Raw genomic sequence first — 19786 nt, forward strand, 5'->3', positions numbered from 1 at the left:
GATTTTAAACTAGACTATTTTATAAAAATATTAAACGCAAAAATTCCGGCCACAAGACAAACGCCACAAGACAGAACATAGAACACAAAACATAATTTTTATTGTGCCAGTAAATGCATGGTACGTTGAATGCTGTTCAGCTGGCATCAGTTTTCTTTGATTATCTGAAAGACAAAAAAAAACAGAGGTCTACCCACCCCTTCTGGGCAGACAATCATCGCTTGAAATATACAAATACCCTTTTTGACTTCAGGCAAAAACAGAGGAATTACCCCATATTTTCTTGTATTTGTTTCATAGGCAGCCCAGGTTTTCAATTACATAACACTGTATACATTCTTCAGCTAATTCAACTAAATAGTTCATAGCCAAACCAAATGATTGCAATCCAATAACTTCTTTGCCTGAATTTATTTACAAACATTTCACAGACACCAAAAACCTTTTTTTCTTTAGCATTTTCACAAAGTTTAACTGCTGTTCCCTCCAGCAACTACAGAGTTAACTTTTCACTCTCCCTTAAATCACTTGCTTGTCTCCCAACAGCCACTTTTATTAACTCAAATTACCATTCCAAGTAAGTCCTGGATATTTGAAATCCCCATGCTTACACTTACTGACTCCTTCCTTCCACTACACCCTTAAAGTTTTTCAACCTGTTTTCCAGTCTCTCTCTCTGTTGCCTGCCCGCCTGGGCCCGATCCTGCTTTTCTTGCTGAACCGTCCCTTTCATGGGCACCAACTTGTTCCACTACCAGTTTAGCTAGGAGGGTGGGCTTCTCAACTAGCCCCCACCCTTCCTGGTCTCTTCCCTTAAACATTCTTACTCACAAGACTACCCGAGTCCTCCTTCATGAGGCTTGTCACCTGGACAAAAACACATGGCCCATTGGGCAAAGGCCATTTACTTAACATATAATTTAAAGGACTATTTTTAGAGGGTTTACCCAGAGACTCATTCATCTGTTAGACACTTAAACAGAAAAGAGAATTACACAGAGAGCAGAGGGAATTACAGTCTAAGCCAGACTTTCCCACTTCTATACACTGACCACTACAGGGGACGGGACAGAAGGATCTCAGTTCAACCTCAGAGCTTTCTCGCACACATGGCTTCCACTCAGAGGAATTACAAACGAGAGGTTCAGTTCGGCCCACACTCCTAACGTCCAAATGAACAGAGCAGAAAAACAACAGTAACCGGTTAAACAGAACAGAACCAGAACCAGATAGTGTTTCCTTATCCTATTAGGGCTCACTTTTACTCATGCAGTTCTCAACATATAACACCAACAGTACTAAGCAAAGCAAACATAAAATAACAAGGGTAAAACAAATAGATGGTGTAAGTTCTGCAGGGCTCCCCCCTTCTTAATTGCTTACCAAACTGTGACAAATTTCTGTTACCAATTTATCCCTCGTGTCAGGTGATTAGGCTGACACTACAGGATCGTTGGGGGAAGATAAAGAAAACACACCATATAACTGAATTTTAAAGCTTTATTAATAAAATAATCAAACAACAGAGAGTGTTGGGAACGCTCCCTCATCACTCAGGAAAACATTAATGCCTAAGCCCCTTTCATACCCACAAATGTACATCCAGACTGGCCACTTCTGTGTATAATGTTCAGAGGAGGGGGAGAGGTGGACAGGAGATTATCCTGTATACAGCTTGTCCAGAATTTCCAACATGCTTTTGCTCTTGGGAGGGCTGTTCTCTTACACCCTGGAATCTCCTGCGGTGTTTTTTTCAGAGATTCCAGTCCAGATCGGCTGCCTGTGGCTTCTTCGGTGTCACCAAGCCACACCGACTCCAGGGTCACAAAGGCACACTTACTGGACAGTTAAGCTTTGTAAATGTAATTTCAGTTCTGTAACTTGTATTGCCTTTGGTTCGCCTCTGTTTATATTTTTTTTTCACAGCCAGCTGGGGCTGAAAGCAGCCCCTCCCTGCACCAAGCACAGTCCGTGCTGATTCCTGACCCTGAATGCAGAGCAACCCCCCCACCCTTCCATCCCTGGGCCAAGATGATTTTTAAATTAACCCATTCCTTTCCTCAATAGACAAATTTGCTCACGCTGTATCAGGGCTTTTTGGTGATTAAATGCTCCTCTTAGATGTATGATCTTATCTAGATTGAAGTACCTTCTAGTGGGCATTGTTTAGATGGATTTTCACGCATGTAAATATTCCAATTCTCTAAATACCTGCAGGTTGTTGAACCATAATGTACGTACATGTAATATGCTGGGGTACTCTTTGGGGGTGAGGTGGAATGTTTAGACTGCCCCACCCATTTTCCACTTACAAACAAAGGGAGGGTGCCCTGTCCACGCTAGCAGCTCATAAACTAAGAATTTTTCCCTACAGGGTACTCACACAGGAGAGGCTAACGAGGATGGGCACGACCCTCTTACACCTCCCTTCAGCAAAGAGCGTCGGCTAGTCTCTGGGAGATGGCGCCGCTTACTCTGATTGCATCCAGTGAGATGATCAGACTGTCAGTAGCCCACACGGAAAGGAAAAGGGAAGGGAAGATGGGTACACACACTCCTAGACCCAGGTAGCTTCCTCACCGGGCGATGCCAGGCCGAGTCAGCCCACCATGGGTTGGACCTCCTAAAGATCCACTAGTTACCGGGCTTGCGTTAGAGTAGTCCCGGTCACGAGCTTTTGCTTCACAGGGTACTCTGGGCGTCTTCCGGTAACAGTCACTCATACTGCCCCCCCCGCCCCCCTTTTTTTTTTTTTTTTTGCAGCCACAACAGGGAGAGAGTGCACTAGGACATAGGGTCTCCCATTCCTAGACAGGTCCCTCCTTTGTCCCTGCACTATCCCTAACCTGCTTTTGGATCCTTGCACTCCGCCAGACAGGGGGAAGAACAGGAGTTACGGTTTGTTTTTTGTTTTTTTTTCTTTTTCTTTTTTTTTCTTTTTTTTTTAAACAGAGCTTTTCATACAAACAGTTTCAGAACCTACCTGTTCACTGACAAAACAGGAGTAACTGTACTCTAATTTACTGATCCTTCAGGTAGCCACCTTTCCTGACCCTTTAATTTGTACTGAGGCCAGTCCACTGTACAAAACGTTTGTAACCTAGTTTTGGATAACGGATCCGATCCAAACACCTTCCAATTCTCCAGAATGCATTCTAGGGGGGAGCACCTTGCCTTCCCCACCTTGCTCTGCCCCTGCCCCGTGTCGCAGGTAGATGCTGGGCGTCCCCAGATCCTAACAGAGAAAGTCCGGACAACCGGACTGTTCCTACCTTATCCAAGGGACCGGTTCCTCACCGTCGCCCGGGACCGGTTCCACACCGTCACCCACAACTGCTTCTCCACTATTTGAGCGCGTTGCACCGTTGTGCCCTCTGGGGTCGCTCACACCGCGTCTCCGCCGACGCCCTCGGTAAAGTCACCGGTGTGCACTGGGAGTCGGTCGTCACCACGATCCGTTGACCTCCAGGAGGGATCCAGGCAAGGCTAATTTTCGCCTCAGCCCACCCAGGGACGCCAAAAACTGTTGCAGACATAGCAGTGCCAGACGCAAGCAACAGTGGTGCATTGCCTAGAGTGCTTAAGCGCCAATAAACACACTAGGGTGGAGAAGCAAACAACCAAATTTATTTGAGCTCGAATAAGGTGCCAGGGAGAAATAACAATCTCAGATCCTGCACCCCTAAAACAAGCAGTTTCTTCCTTTTATATCCCAGTTGTTTACTACAAAACTTTCTTGCTGACTAGCTGATTTCTTACTCCCCCCTCCTTTCCCATCCAGCTGCAGTATCTTCTCTCATTCAATCTTTTGACTTCCCCCTTCCTCCCCCCTCTCCGCTGCTGAGACATGTACACAGTATCTTAAAACGGCCTTGAGCGGGCTTTAGCCGAGCTTCAATGTATTACAGCAGAGAACTGGCTATTACAACCAAAACTAACTGCTAACACTACATTTTACAGCTCTTAACATATTAGGTTACACTAGGTTACACAAAGTGTTTAACATGGAGGAACACGGGTTCATTGAGGCCTATAACAGGAGGGCTTCATTGACACTTGTGGTCTATCACCTTTCCGAGTTATCTAGGGTTATGCCAGAGTGACACCAACAGTTTGAACATCAGGGCTCTTGGGTCCTACTCCCAACTCTGCCACTGGCTGGCTGTGTGACCTAAGACAAGTCAATTCTCCTTTCTCAGCCTTAGCTTCTCCCTCTTTCAAGTAGGGATAATAATGATCCGCTCCTAACTACCTTACGGTATGTGGAGGCAGGACTGGCTCTAGGTTTTTTGCTGCCCCAAACAAAAAAAAATTTGTCTGTCCCCCCATCCCCCTGCTGCCCTAGCCCTGGGCTCTCCCCCCACCCCGCACCCCCTGCCTCCACAGCTCTGGGCCTCCCCCCACACCCACGCCCCTACTGCCCCAGCCATGGGCTCTACCCCCTGACCCTCACCCCCCTGCCGTCCCAGCCCTGGGGTCTCCTCCCCACACCCGCACCCCCTGACAAGCCAGCCCTGGGCTCTCGCACACACACCCCATGCTGCCCCAGCTCTGGGATCTCCCCCCACCAGTGCTCCCCCACCCACACACCCCCTGCCGCCCCAGTCCTGGGCTCTGCCCCCTCCACCTGCACCCCCTGCTGCCCCAGCCCTGGGCTCCTCCCCCCACCTGCACCCTCCTTCTGCCCCAGCCCTGGGTCACTGGTAACTTGCTCCCAGGGCGGGTCATTCAGCAGGAATTTTGGATGTGCACAGAACACAGACAGGATTGGTTCCCACATGGTTACAGAGCTGCAGTAAAGTGGAACAATTTTCAGCTTGTGTGATTGGAAGATATCTGGATGCATATTGTAAGACTGTCCTCCATCAATGAGGAAAAGTTGAGGTGCCTTTATTATTCTTTCTTCCACTCTTCGTTTGTATGGGGAATTTGCCAGTGCAATATCACTGTCTTCCTTTTAAACAAACAAAAAGGCTGTTGAAAATAGCAATTCCAGTCCTAAAAACCTCTGGGAAGCATTTCTTGCTCAATTTCATCCTACTTTTTCTACAGTGGATCAGTATATTTGATTTGGGAGAAATGAAGTACCAGCTGCCCAAACTGAGCTTGAGCACTCCTGAATTTTGAGGTGTTCAAATCTGAAAGGCAGGTGCTAGATTCCCTTTCTGAATATTAGCTAAATCTGGAAAGGAGAGGGCAATTTCTGCTTCCATGGCTCAGAAGTGGAAATCCTTCTATGTGCCTGGTATTGTATCTAAAGCTGCCCAGGTCCAGTAGAGCCTCCCCTCCCTTACTTTTCATTTTAAATTCTAGTGGGACCCACATACCTCCCTTGCTAGGCTTCAGATAGAGAGGGGCACTGTCCATTTAGTCCACCCAGTTTCTTCTTTGGGGGCTGCAAGGTGAGGTCACACCAGTGTCCCTAAGCCAGTCTGGGGATGTCTTCTAAGGGGGTATCTGGGCCAAACTTCTTGGGCACATTTGTTCCCCATTCACAGTGCCACCCCGCTCTAGCAGTGAGCTCTCCATTCACAGCAAGCTGCAGCATGAGCTTTCAACTACCATACTCCCTCCCCCTCCCTTCCCTGTTGATAGCAGCCAAGGGAATGCTGGGAAATGTAGTTCTTTCCCTGCTCCAGGGCTGGCTCTATAGGCAGGGAGCTAACCAAGGAACTACAGCTCCCAAGGCCCCCTGTTGGTTCTCAGCTCCCAGGCTTCAGAGTAGCAGCCCTGTTAGTCTGTATCTGCAAAGAACAGCAGTACTTGTGGCACCTTAGAGCCTAACAAATTTATTTCAGCATGAGCTTTCCTGAGCTACAGCTCACTTCTTCGGATGCATAGAATGGGACACACAGACAGGAGATATTTATACATACAGAGAACATGGAAAGGTGGAAGTATGCATACCAACAGGAAGAGTCTTATCAACTGAGATGAGCTATCATCAGCAGGAGAAAAACAAAACCTTTTGAAGTGATAATTAAGATGACCCATAGAAGATGTGAGGAGAACTTAACATAGGGAAATAGATTCAATTAGTGTAATGACCCAGCCGTTCCCAGTCTCTGTTTAAGCCTGAGTTAATTGTATCTAATTTGCATATTAATTCGAGTTCAGCAGTTTCTGTTTGGAGTCTGTTTTTGAAGTTTTTTTTGTTGCAAAATTGCCACCTTCAAGTCTGTCACTGAGTGGTTAGAGAGGCTGAAGTGTTGTCCCAATGTTTTTTGAATGTTATGATTCCTGATGTCAGATTTGTGTCCATTTATTCTTTTGCATAGAGGCTGTCTGGTTTGGCCAATGTACATGGCAGAGGGGCATTGCTGGCACATGATGGCATATATCACATTGGTAGATGTGCAGGTGAACGAGCCCCTTATGGCGTGGCTGATGTGATTAGATCCTATGATGGTGTCACTTGAATAGATATGTGAACAGAGCTGGCATTGGGCTTTGTTGCAAGGTTAGGTTCCTGGGTTAATGTTTATGTTGCATGATGTGTGGTTGCTGGTGAGTATTTGCTTTGGGTTGGGAGGCTGTCTATAAGCGAGGACTGGCCTGTCTCCCAAGATCTGTGAGAGTGAGGTATCATCTTTCAGGATAGGTTGTAGATCTTTGATGTGCTGGAGAGGTTTTAGTTGGAGGCTGTAGGTGATGGCTAGTGGCGTTCTATTATTTTCTTTGTTGGGCCTGTCCTGTAGTAGGTGGCTTCTGGGCACTCTTCTGGCTCTGTCAATCTGTTTTTTCACTTCAGCAGGTGGGTATTGTAGTTTTAAGAATGCTTGATAGAGATCTTGTAGGTGTTTCTCTCTGTCTGAGGGATTGGAGCAAATACGATTGTATCTTAGAGCTTGGCTGTAGACAATGGATCATGTGATATGTGCTGGATGGAAGCGGGAAGCATGTAGGCAAGTATAGTGGTCAGTGGGTTTCCGGTATAGGGTGGTGTTTATGTGACCATCGCTTATTCATCACGGTAGTGTCTAGGAAATGGACCACTCGTGTGGATTGGTCTAGGTTGAGGTTGATGGTGGGATGGAAATTGTTAAAATCACGGTGCAATTCCTCAAGGGCTTCTTTTCCATTAGTCCAGATGATGAAGATGTCATCAATGTAGCACAAGTAGAGTAGGGGCGTTAGGGAATGAAAGCTAAGGAAGCGTTGTTCTAAGTCAGTCATAAAGATGTTGGCATACTGTGGGGCCATGCAGGTACCCATAGCAGTGCTGCTGACTTGAAGGTATATATTGTCCCCAAATATGAAATAGTTGTGGGTGAGTACAAAGTCACAAAGTTCAGCCACCAGGTTAGCCGTGATATTATCGGGGATACTGTTCCTGATGGCTTGTAGTCCATCTTTGTGTGGTATGTTGGTGTAGAGGGCTTCCACATCCATAGTGGCCAGGATGGTGTTTTCTGGAAGATCATCGATGGATTGTAGTTTCCTCAGGAAGTCAGTGGTGTCTTGAAGATAGCTGGGAGTGCTGGTAGCATAGGGCCTGAGGAGAGAGTCCACATAGCCAGACAATCCTGCTGTTAAGGTGCCAAGGCTTGAGATGATGGGGCATCCAGAATTTCCAGGTTTATGGATCTTGGGTAGCAAATAGAATACACCTGGTCGGAGTTCTAGCCATGTGTCTGTACAGATCTGTTCCTGTGCTTTTTCAGGGAGTTTTTTGAGCAGATGGTGTAGTTTCTTTTGGTAATAATCAGTGGGATCAGAGGGTAATGGCCTGTAGAATGTGGAGTTAGAGAGCTGCCTAGCAGCCTCTTGTCCATATTCCAACCTATTCATGATGACGACAGCACCTCCTTCGTCAGCCTTTTTTATTATGATGTCGGAGTTGTTCTTGAGGTTGTTGATGGCATTGTGTTCAGCATGGCTTAGGTTATGGGGCAAGTGATGCTGCTTTCCCACAATTTCAGCCTGTGCACATTGACGGACGCAATCTATGTAGAAGTCCAGTCTGTTGTTTCGACCCTCAGGAGGAGTCCATGCAGAATCCTTTTTATTATAACGTTGGTAGGAAGGATTCTGTGGGTTAGGATGTTGTCCAGAGGTGTGTTGGAAGTATTCTTTGAGTTGGAGACGATGAAAGTAGGATTCTAGGTCACCGCTCCCAGGCTGGATCCCTCTTAGCTGCTTCCCCTGCAAATGGGCTGCCCCAAGTACCTGCTTGCTTTGCTGGTGCCTAGAGCCACCCCTGGGACCGACACATGTTTGTTTTCATCCTCTGAGTCAGGAAACCCACAAAAGCCTCTTCTTTTGTACTGGGGCAGGCAAAAATAAGGTGACACTAAATTATTCTGATTGCTAAAAGCAGATTTAGGGAGTTGTGTATTTTTTAAAAAAAATAAAAAATAATATCCTTCTAACTAGCAGCATGAGATAAAAAAAGAACACAGACAAACCTTGTCAGTAAGGACTAATGTCCTAAATGGGAAATCAGCAGCGGTTTGTAGCTAGGGGAGTGTACAGTCTGAATGTGTATGACCTGACCCCAGCCCCCACCCCCACATAGCAGTAGGGCTTGGCACTCTCTCTGTGCATTGGTGTGGTGGCTGAGTGGTTAACCAAGCAGTAACAATTCAAGGAGGTTCCCTGAGTCGGTTTCACTCCTCAGGAGATTCTGCACAATAAAAATTCTGTGCACAATAGTTGAAAATTCTGCAAATTTTATTTGCTAATAAATAAATGTGGAGGGGAGCAGAGGCTCTTGGATGCTCAGAGGTGGGATATCACCCTGCAGCCCCCTCTCCCTTCCAGGGAAACAGACTCTGTGGTGGGGCTGCACCTCTCTGCTGCTTACTCCAGGAGCTCCCAAAAGACTCCACAGAACTGCTCACGAGGGGTGCATGACCACTCTTGTGGCTTCCCTTTGCTTCCCCATCAGAAAGCCTGAGCAGCTGGCCCCGGGTGATTTGAAAGGGCCCGGGGGTTCCTGCCACCACTACCGGCTGCACAGTGGGGCTAAAGCAGATTCCTGCCCACCCTCGCTTCACACGGCGCACCACTCCCAGAAGCATCTGGCACGTCCCTGCGGCCCCTGTGGGGTGTGTCTCTTGCATGCTGCCCCCACCCCAAGTGCCAACTCTGCCATTGGAACTGCGGCAATGGGAGCTGCAGGGGTGGTGCCTGTGGGCAGTGGTGCCAGGGGACTCCTCCAGCCTCCTCCATGTAGGATTTGTGCCAGATGGGGGTGTGGGTCACTTTCAGGAGCTGCCTGAGATAGGTGCCACATCCCAACTCCATGCTCCAGCCCAGAACCTGCACCTCATGCACCCAAAATCCCTCCCAGAGCCTGCTGCTGCCCCCCTTGCACCCCAACCCCTTGCCCCAGCCCAGATTCCGCACCCCATCCACACTCAAACTCCATCCCGGAGCCCGCCACTGCCCCCCCTGCTTTGTTAGCGGCTTTGTTCCAGCAGCTGGGGAAACACCACAACATTAAAGAAACCAACGGTACCAAGTCCTGCAGCGTCACCTGTGGGGTTTCTACAAGAGCATCCATGCTGAGGAGCCAGTCAGCATGTGACTCTATGACCGGATCAAACGACAGCTGGCCGAGTTCCAGGAGATGAGGCTGCAGCTGGCCGATATGAGCGGGAGCACTGAGTGAAGGGAGGGGCAGCTCCCCTAACATTTTTGCAGCCTGCAGGGAATGGAGACAAAGCAGGGGGATGCAGGGACTCAGGGCAGGACCTGCGGATCTGATAGTGTAGGACCACAGTCGCTGGAGGAGGAGAGAGAGTCCCGCAAGAGGAAGCTGCTAGTGGGAAGCAATAAGTGCAGGGTACAAACCAGCCAGCTGAGAGTCACTGGGGTCTAGAAAATGAAATGGCAGCAGGTCCCATGGTGTAATGGGCAGCACTCAGGACTTTGGATCCTGGGTTTAAATCTCAGTGGGACCTCCTGGAGCAATGCTGGTTTCCTGCAAAGCCATGGAGCTCAATGTGCTTGGCTCCCCTCTCTCAGGGTGAAATAGAGTGAGTTTTTTCCCTCCTGCTGGGTGACTGATGCCCACTGGAGACAGGTCTTTGGTCCAGCAAGTTCAATGAGCTGGCTGCTATAGGTTGGGGTCCTTGAACTTAACACTCTGGCTGGAGAGCCCTGTGGGTTGACCATATGGTTGTTTCTCACTGCTTCACCTGATGTCCACAACTTTGGTCCCTGCAGCTGCCACACTCTTCCTCTTGCCCACATGGCATTCAAAGGAAGGAGTGCCAGGGCCAGTCTTCATAGTCAGGGTTAGGCAGGAAGGAGGAAGAGTCCCAGGCTGGAGCCCAACACACCTTTCCTGCTCTGGGCACCTAGAGCAGAGGCGGCTGGTGCTGACAGCTCCAAGGGAAGGTTTATAAGCCACAGAGCAACCTAGGGCAGGGCAAGAGGAGGAGATAACCATGCCTATGCGTGGCCAGCAGACAGCCACAAAGACACCCGGCCAGCCTGCTCCATGCCATGCCAAACCCCCACTGAAGGCCAGCATTCGTTCTGCGGCCGGCATCACAGCATTCGTTCTGCGGCTGGCATCACAAGGTGGTTGGAAAGCAGGTGGGGCCTCTGACCATTCCTAATGCAACCCCCTCAACCCCTAATCCATCCATGAATCAAGGAGACAAGACCCTCAGTTAGGCAGCAGAGGTGCAATGGGTTAGTGCACAGGACTTATAGTAGCAGTGCTGAGGGGAATGATGCTGAAGCTGTGAGTTTAAACCTCACCTAAAGCACTAGTTTTCTTTAAGCAAATGGCTTCTGCCAATCATTTTTTCCTGCAGAAAATACAATTCCAGCTAAGAAGACACCGAGGTCCCCTTGCTTTACACAGAGCAGGGCAGATTCCACAGATCTACCAGGCTCTGCTCTCTACCAGCCACCTATGTCAGGAGGGGTCAGACAGAGCACTGCCCCTGATTCCCCCTCAGTCTTTGCTCCCCAAACCACCTGTGTGCTCACCCTCTTTGCTGTGAGACTCCAACCCTGCCTGGCCTTCTATATTTTGATGTGTTTTTCATCTGTCGTGTTGATCTGCATGTGGGTCCTGTGTCATTTTGGTGGATGCCTGGCATAGTTTTGGGTGCGTGTGTGTATGATTTTTGCATACAGATTGTTTTTTTGCTTAGTATTCTTTTGGTATGTGGTTGTTGTGCTTTCTTGTTGTGGGCTTTTGCTGTATTTTTTGGTGTGGATTTGTTCTTTCTATATTTTGTGTGGCTTTCCCTTATGTGTATATGGCTCTGTGTGCTGTGTGGGTTTGGCTTTTGTTTATGTCTGTGTGGGCCTGTGCAGTGTGTGATTTTCTCTTTCTCTCTGTGTGTGTTTGTCTCTCTGTTTGTATCTTCATGTGTATATTCACAGGAACTTTTCAGAATTCCACAGCTTTGCCAATTTTCACCAGGAATTTTTCTCCATTAACAAATTCTCACGTGTTCCCTACCAGTTTGTGACCATTGCCCCAGGGGCCTGTCAGTCTCAAGGTTCTGATTTCCCATTGACCCTTCTCCCTTCTATTGGGACTGGAAACTAGCCAACCAAAAACCCCACTAAGTTTTAGTAAAGGGCCAACAGTCCTTTACACGAGCCAGCCCCATGAGGGTCACCGATGGCCAGAGAAGGCAGCACAAGCTGATCCCATGGTGTAATAGGCAGCACTTGGGACTCTGAATCCTAGAGTCTGAGTTCAAATGTCAGTGGGACTTTGTGCTGGTTTGTGGTAAAGCCCTGAAGCTCAAAGCGCTCAATTTCCCTGTTTCCAGTTGTTTAAGAGTGAGTCTTTTCCCTCCTGCTGGGTGACTCATAGAAGTGGCTATGGCTGCCTGTAGTCCTGTGGTTTGACCTGGTGGTTGGGATTCTTGCTGCTTCACCTGATTCCCACAAGTTTGGCCCTTGTGCTTGCTGCCACACTTTTCCTTTGGCCCACACGGCGCTTGAAGAAAGGAGTGCCAGGGCTGGGATTAATAGTCAGGGCTTGGCAGGAGGGAAGTGGAGCCCAGCCTGGAGCCCCTCACACCTTCCCTCCTCTGGACACCTAGAGCAGAGGCTGCTGGTGCTGACAGCTTCAAGGGAAGGTTTATAAGCCACAGAGCAACTGAAGGCAGGGCAAGAGGAGGGGAGGACCATGCTTATGCATGGCCAGCAGACAGCCACAAAGACCCCCAGCCAGGCTGCTTCCTGCCATGCCAAACACCCACTGAAAGCGACCCACAGACCAGCATGCAGGGGAGCTGCTGATGCTCTGTCGCCAACATCAGAAGAAGCTAGGAAAGCAGGGCCAGCCCCTGGTGTGGCCCCTGTCTGTTCCCACTCACAGTGCTCACTTTTGCCATGGGGCAGGAGACTTTACCCCAAGAGGCTTTTCCCCAGCTGGCGAGAAGCAGAGAAACATGCAGGTTCCCAAGGCGCTATGTAGCAACCCCCTCAAGCACAGGGACAGGCGCACTCTTGGAAGAGGGAAACTGCTCTACACGCCAGCCCGGGCAGCTGCCCGTTTTCTTTGGCAAGTTAGGAAGGGCAGAGGCTAGACTGGAAGCACCTGGGGCTCATGCCCCAGTCTTTGTGACACTCACCCCTGAATTCCTTCCCAGGACTCTAGCTGAAGCCAGAGCACTGGCCTGAGCGGCCCAGAAGAGGTTCCAGCCCTGAAGGGAGCAGGAATTTCAGCACGAAGGTAAAACTGCAGCAACACAACCATGAAGTAACTTGATCTCTCAGCTCCTGCTCTGAAGTCAGATGCCTTATCCATTAGGCCACATGAGAAAAGCCCCTCCAAGCACTTCTTTAGAAAAGGCAGACACTGTGTTTCTCGGGTCTTCTACTGAGCGGGGCTGAGACTCTCTGGGCACAAGAAGTAGAGTTCCCAGCAACACGTGAGAATTAATTCTATGGAGCCAGATGCAGGACTTTGGCAGGGAGGCTCAGGCATGGGGGACTGGGGTGCAGTGGATGGGCTGTCTGTCTAGGTGAGGAGATGTAGTGATCCTCAGGTGCAGGAGGGAGGAAGAATTGGCAGTGGCCGTGGAGAAGAAGAGGAGGGGTGGAGGTTCTTAGCAAACCTAGCTAGCTCAGTCAGTAGAGCATCAGGCTCTTAATGGGAGGGGCCAGGGTTTGAGCTGCTGTCCAGGGACTCAGCTTTTAAGTTGCCTTGTGTGCCAGCAGCCAATTGATTCCTGGTGGTGCCCAGAGCCATGCGTGGGACAGAGGCTGAGACTTGTGGCACCTGTTCTGCAGCAGGGATCCTGGCAGCTCAGACTCAGGGAAGGCTTCTGCACTCAGAGCCACTGACTTTGAGAGTTCCCGGGCGGAGCTCAATGCCTGCTCCACCTCAGACCCTGCCCCCAAACCATCAAATCTCTTCCCATTCGACCCTGCCCCACTTCTTTCTCTCCTCACTCCTCCAGCACACCCCATCAATGGCCAGCAGGAGGTGCAGAAGGAGAAGCTTGTCGGCCAGGCCTGCTAGCTGGGAGGTGCAGGGGCAGAGGTGGCTGCTGGGCACCTTTTTTTTTCTGCAGCCCTGTAGCACCCATGGAATCGCTGACTTGGCTCCTTTTGTACGCTAGAGAGAGGAGCAGAACCAGGGCTATGGCTGATCTATGGGGCACTAGGTGAGTGCCAGAGGCTTTAGGTGCTGAGAAGTGGTGTCCCAGGAATCTCTATGAAAGGAGCAGAACAGGATTTACTTGGGGTGGGGAGAGAATTGAGAGTGTCTTGGGGGTTGTGGAAAGGTATTGCCCGAGTTAGAGACTGGCTAAAACACAGGCCTCGCTGTGAGCAGGATTTGAACCAGCGCAAGGGAACCCTATTGGATTTTGACTTCAATGCCTTAACCACTCAGCCATCACAGCTGTGAGCACAAAATTACCCCACTGCCAGAGAAACTGGTAAAGAATCACAATGCCCAGGCATGAAGTCGTCTGAACTACAGAATTCCCACAGCAAACCTGGCTCCCAAAGCACAGGGGGGATTTGGGGTTTGTTCTCTTTGCTTAGCCATGTGCAGTCGCACAGAGAGCGCGTTTAAAAGTCTCCCCTCCCACAGAGCCGGAATGGGAAATGATTCTCAACTTGAAGCTTGATGTGAATGAGGATGTCTGGGCCACAGGGCCAGGGACTGACCTTTGCTATAGAAACCAGTGACGCACGGAACCAGGCTAAGGAAAATGTTTCCTGGAGTCAGTAACTGGATTAGCAGCAGTATTGTGCAGAGAAATGTCTCACAAGAGGAGTCAGCGCATTGTTGGTTCAGTAGCAGAAGTCACAGATACAGCGGGGGAGGTCTGTGGATCGGGAGTGAGGGGCACTGGCAGAGCAGTGAGAGGGGAGCCCAGGGCTGGGACAACAGGGGCTGTGGGTCAGGACAAGCAGTTCTGGGCAGAGTGTTCAGAGGTGCCCTGTATCTGCCCTTTCTCTGCACCGTCCCTGCTCCCAGAATGCACCAGGCCCTGGACTGAACTCTTCCCCTGCAGGCTGAGCTGGTTTCGTTTGCTGTGATCCTGTTGGATGGGCAGGGGGGGAAGTGACAGTCCCAGCCCAGAGCCAACGCCCCCCTGTCACCCAGCACCCTTAGCCCCAGATCCACCCAGCCTAGTAGAGAACTCAGCAGGGCAGGTCAGCCAGGAGCTGTGCCCTGCCAGGCGCTCAGGGGCATCTACCCTGCAGCTGGGGGATCTCCCCAGCGTGGTCCATAGGAGCTCACGCATTAACGGGGTAGCGGCAGCAGCCGCGTGGTGGGTTGGGCTGGTGACCCGGGTCCATCTCCTGGGGCCGGCTGGGTTCATGCTCAAGCGACTGGCCCCAGTCACCGGCCGAGCCCCCCCAGCCACGCTGCTGCTGTTAGCGCACTAGCCTTGGTTGGAAGCTGCTGGCTGGCTGGACCCTGAGGGTGGATCCGGCACTAGGGGAAACCTTCCGGCCTGGAGATTCGTTGCCGAGATTCCTGGGAGCTGCCCATCCCCATGGCTTGTGTGCCTGTCCCCCGGGGCCCAGCAATGGCTCTGGAGGGTGGCTTGCATCACCTGGGGGGAGGTGATCCAGTCAGTGGGCAGCCGGGGAGTCTGACTTACTGATAAAATTGGTCTCTTCACTCCATGGTGCTCGGCGGCCTGGGTCAATACCGACACCACCCAGGAACAGGTCGGGGTTGGGTGGGGTTAGAATTTCCCTCCAAAGTGATTTTAGGGTCTGATCCTGCAAGTCCCCCATGTACCCAGTACAGGATGGCTCCAGGCACCTCACCTGATCCAGTGCTGGCGTGTACAGCAGAGAATTGGAAGCGGCAAATCGGGGGGTCCTATAAAGAGACTAGAAATACAAGAAATTACTTTTGAAAAGAGAAAAGAAAAAGATGACATTCCCGAGCTGTTTAATAGGGCGAACTGCCCCTTGCAGGCTGCGAAGGGAAATCTCAGGGGTTGTGTTCACCTGTTCCCAGGGCTGTGTCCTCAAGACAGATTTGTGGGAGAAAGGAAATCACCACCGAGAGAGGAGTTGGGCTCAGTGTGGATTTTTGTGCTTTGGCAGGAAATTTAGGACCTGGGACTGGAGCCTTAAAGAGGGAGCGGGTGAAGGCTCCCCTCTGCTTTCAAGCTGAAGGAATCCTGGGTTTGGTCAGTCCATCCGGGGGGGTCGCATCGCTCCCAGGCAAGGAGAGGAGGAGAACTCCCCCCACAATGACACATGCGGATCCTGGAGAAGAAGAAAGAGAAAAGAGACCAGCAGCAGGTGAAGGGGACTGAGGAGGGGAATCCCTTGTGCATGTTACGGAGCACTTGGGAAGCTGTGGCCATTCAAACACACTGAGCTTTACTAACGAGCAAGGCCAGACTGCTGTGACTCGGAGAAGGGTTTAGGTGTCATAATGAACAAACAACTAAGCATGAAATCCCCGTGTGATGCTGTGGTCGTCCTTGGATGTACAGACAGAAGAACAGTGACGCGATATAGGACACTAGTGTTATCTCTCTACAACATTGGTCAGATCAACACTGGACTCTTGCACACAGTCGTCTTGGCCACATTTTAAGATGAAGAACGAAAAACTGGATGGGGGGCAGAGAAGAGAAAAAAAAGTGCAGAAAAATTGCCTTCCAGTGCAAGACAAGAGCTCAGTCTGCTCAGTTTATCACGGAGAAGACCAAGAGGTCACTTGATGACAGTGTGTAAATCCCCTCCCAAAGAGAAAATCCTGGGTACGGAAGGGCTCTTTAACCCAGCAGCAAAAGGCAGAACAAGAACCAGTGGCTGGAAGTTAATGGCAGAGAAACTAAAATGAGAAATAAGGGACACATTTGCAATCCGGTGATTAAACATTGGAACAAAGTACCCAGGGCAATGATGGATTCTCCACCCCACATGGGGGTGACAAGAGGGGACAGGGGAGGGGCTGAAGAAAGTGCTCTCGGGTGAGATAGAAAACCATTTCTCTCCGGTGCTTCGCTGGTGGCCTTGCTCTCATGCTCAGGGTCTCCCTGATCTCTATTGCTGGAGTCAGGAAGGAATTTCCCCCAGCTCACACTGGCAGGGATGTTGGAGTTTTTGTCATCCTCTGTGGCATGGGGCACAAGTCACTTGCCCAGATCAGCTGGGTACATCTCACCAAATCAATTCCAGTTCAGGGTCCTCCAGTATTGGTACCCCTCTGCCTCTCCTATGCTCCGTCTGTGGCACACAACAGGATATTTTCCTAAGGGCTGGAATATTTTGGTTTAATCCCAGTGGTTGGGCTCAGTGCAGGGGTGACTTTGTGGCCTGTCACGTGATGGGAGTTAGACAGGATTATTTATAGACTCATAGACTCATAGACTCATAGGTCAGAAGGGACCAATCTGATCATCTAGTCTGACCTCCTGCACAAGGCAGGCCACAGAACCCCACCCATCCAATTTTATAACAACCCCTATCCCAGGACCGAGTTATTGAAATCCTCAAAAATGGTTTGAAGACCTCAAGCTGCAGGGAAACCACCAGCAAGCGACCCGTGCCCCACGCTGCAGGGGAAGGCGAAAAACCTCCAGGGCACCTGCCAATCCGCCCTGGAGGAAAATTCCTTCCCGACCCCAAATATGGCGATCAGCTAAACCCTGAGCATGTGGGCAAGAGTCACCAGCCAGCACCCAAGAAGGAATTCTCCGCAGCAACTCAGTACCCATCGCATCCAACATCTCCCCGCAGACCATTGAGCAGACCTGTCTGGTGGTAATTGAAGATCAATTGCCCAAATTAACGATCCTATCATAACATCCCCTCCATATACTTATCAAGCTTTGTCTTAAAGCCAGGAAAGTCTTTTGCCCCTACTACTTCCCTCGGAAGGCTATTCCAGAACTTCACTCCCCTAATAGTCAGAAACCTTCGTCTAATTTCAAATCTAAACTTCCTAATATCCAGTTTATACCCATTCGTCCTCGTGCCTACATTAGTACTAAACTTAAATAATTCCTCTCCCTCCCTAACGTTAACCCCCTTGATATATTTATATAGAGCGAGCATATCCCCCCTCAGCCTTCTTTTGGCCAGGCTAAACAAGCCAAGCTCTTTGAGTCTCCTTTCATAAGGCAGTTTTTCCATTCCTCGGATCATCCTCGTAGCCCGTCTCTGAACCTGTTCCAGTTTGAATTCATCCTTCTTGAACATGAGACACCAGAACTGCACACAGTATTCCAGATGGGGTCTCACCAACGCCTTATATAACGGTACTAACACCTCCTTGTCCTTGCAGGAAATACCCCGCCTGATGCATCCCAAAATCGCATTTGCTTTTTTAACAGCCGTATCACATTGGCGACTCATAGTCATCCTGCTATCAACCAGTACCCCAAGGTCCTTCTCCTCCTCCGTCGCTTTCAACTGATGCGCCCCCAACATATATCCAGAATTCTTATTATTAATTCCTAAATGCATGACCTTGCACTTTTCACTGTTGTATTTCATCCTATTTCTATTACTCCAGTTTACAAGGTGGTTCAGATCTTCCTGAATAGTATCCCTGTCCTTCTCCGTGTTAGCAATACCCCCCAGCTTCGTGTCATCCGCAAACTTTAGTAGCACATTCCCGCTCTTTGTGCCAAGGTCAGTAATAAAAAGGTTAAATAAGATCGGTCCCAAAACCGATCCTTGAGGGACTCCACTGGTGACCTCCTTCCAGCCCGACAGTTCACCTTTCAATACGACCCTCTGGAGTCTCCCCTTTAACCAGTTCCTTATCCACCTTACAACTTTCATATTCACTCCCATTTTTTCTAATTTAACTAACAGCTCCCCGTGCGGAACCGTGTCGAACGCCTTACTGAAATCTAGGTAAATTATATCTACCGCATTTCCTTTATCTAAGTAATCCGTCACCTTCTCAAAGAAGGAGATCAGATTGGTTTGGCACGATCTACCTTTAGTAAATCCGTGTTGCAATTCGTCACAATTACCATTGACCTCTATGTCCTTAACTACTTTCTCCCTTAACATTTTTTCCAAGACCTTACATACTACAGACGTCAAGCTAACAGGCCTATAATTACCCGGATCGCTCTTATTCCCTTTCTTAAAAATAGGAACTACATTAGCAATCCTCCAGTCATACGGCACAACCCCCGAGTTTATCGATTGCTTAAAAATTATCGCTAACGGGCTCGCAATTTCACGCGCCAGTTCCTTTAATATCCTCGGATGGAGATTGTCCGGGCCCTCCGACTTCGTCCCATCGAGCTGTTCAAGTACGGCCTCTACCTCAGTTGCCGTAATATCCACTTCCATATCCACATTCCCGTTTATCATCCCTCCATCATCGCAAGGTTCCTCACTAGTCTTATTAAAAACTGAGGCAAAGTACTTGTTTAGATGTTGGGCCATGCCTAGGTTATCCTTAACCTCCATTCCATCCTCAGTGTATAGCGGCCCCACTTCTTCTTTCTTTGTTTTCTTCTTATTTATGTGGCTGTAGAACCTTTTACTATTGGTTTTGATTCCCTTTGCAAGTTCCAGTTCAATGTGGCTTTTAGCCTTCCTCACTTTATCCCTACATGTTCTGACCTCAGCAAGGTAGCTTTCCTTACTGATCCTGCCTTCCTTCCACTCCCTGTAAGCTTTCTGCTTTTGTCTAATCCCCTCTCTGAGTTGTTTGCTCATCCAGTTTGGCCTACAACTCTTGCCCATGGTTTTTTTCCCCTTTCTCGGGATGCAGGCTTCCGACAGTCTCCGCAGCTGTGACTTAAAGTAATTCCAGGCCTCCTCCACATTTAAATCCACTAATTCCTCCATCCAATCCACTTCCCTAACTAATTTCCTTAACTCTTTAAAATTAGCCCTCGAGAAGTCAAAAATCCTAATCCCAGATCTACATTTGTTTCTCCTTCCATCTAGTTTGAACTGAATCAGCTCATGATCACTCGAACCAAGGTTGTCCCCTACCACCATTTCTTCTACGAGGTCCTCACTGCTCACCAACACCAAATCTAAAATGGCATCCCCTCTGGTAGGTGCTTCAACTACTTGATGAAAAAATCCATCCGCTATCACATCCAGAAAAATCTGACCCCTATTATTCTTGCAAGAATAATTTAGTTGTCTTGACTGGCCTTAAAATCTAGACATGGATGTTCTGGCTACAATGTTGTAGTGTCTGACCCGTGGTCTATCCAGCTCCCAGGGGCCTCGTTCCAATCGAATTCCAGGCCAGGATTCAGAGACTGGCAGCTGCAGGGCAAGGCAATGGGGGCTGGTGGGAGTCACTTTGGGGCTGTCACTAGCCACAGAAAACAGAACCTCTCCCAACATCCCGACTGCTGCCCATCACGGCATCTGG

General features: G+C 49.5%; 1 long non-coding RNA gene and 1 other non-coding gene across 3 annotated transcripts in view; both read right to left on the reverse strand.

The window, feature by feature from the left end:
• The window catches only part of LOC127041585 (uncharacterized), a 593788-nt gene that overhangs the window by 509242 nt on the left and 64760 nt on the right, over window positions 1-19786 (reverse strand). The window lies entirely within an intron of this gene.
• On the reverse strand, window positions 13757-13838 carry TRNAL-CAA (transfer RNA leucine (anticodon CAA)). The gene has a single exon. It is a non-coding gene; the product is annotated as a tRNA-Leu (tRNA).

This window comes from Gopherus flavomarginatus, assembly GCF_025201925.1.
Source record: "Gopherus flavomarginatus isolate rGopFla2 chromosome 13 unlocalized genomic scaffold, rGopFla2.mat.asm SUPER_13_unloc_3, whole genome shotgun sequence".
Lineage (NCBI taxonomy): Eukaryota > Metazoa > Chordata > Testudines > Testudinidae > Gopherus > Gopherus flavomarginatus.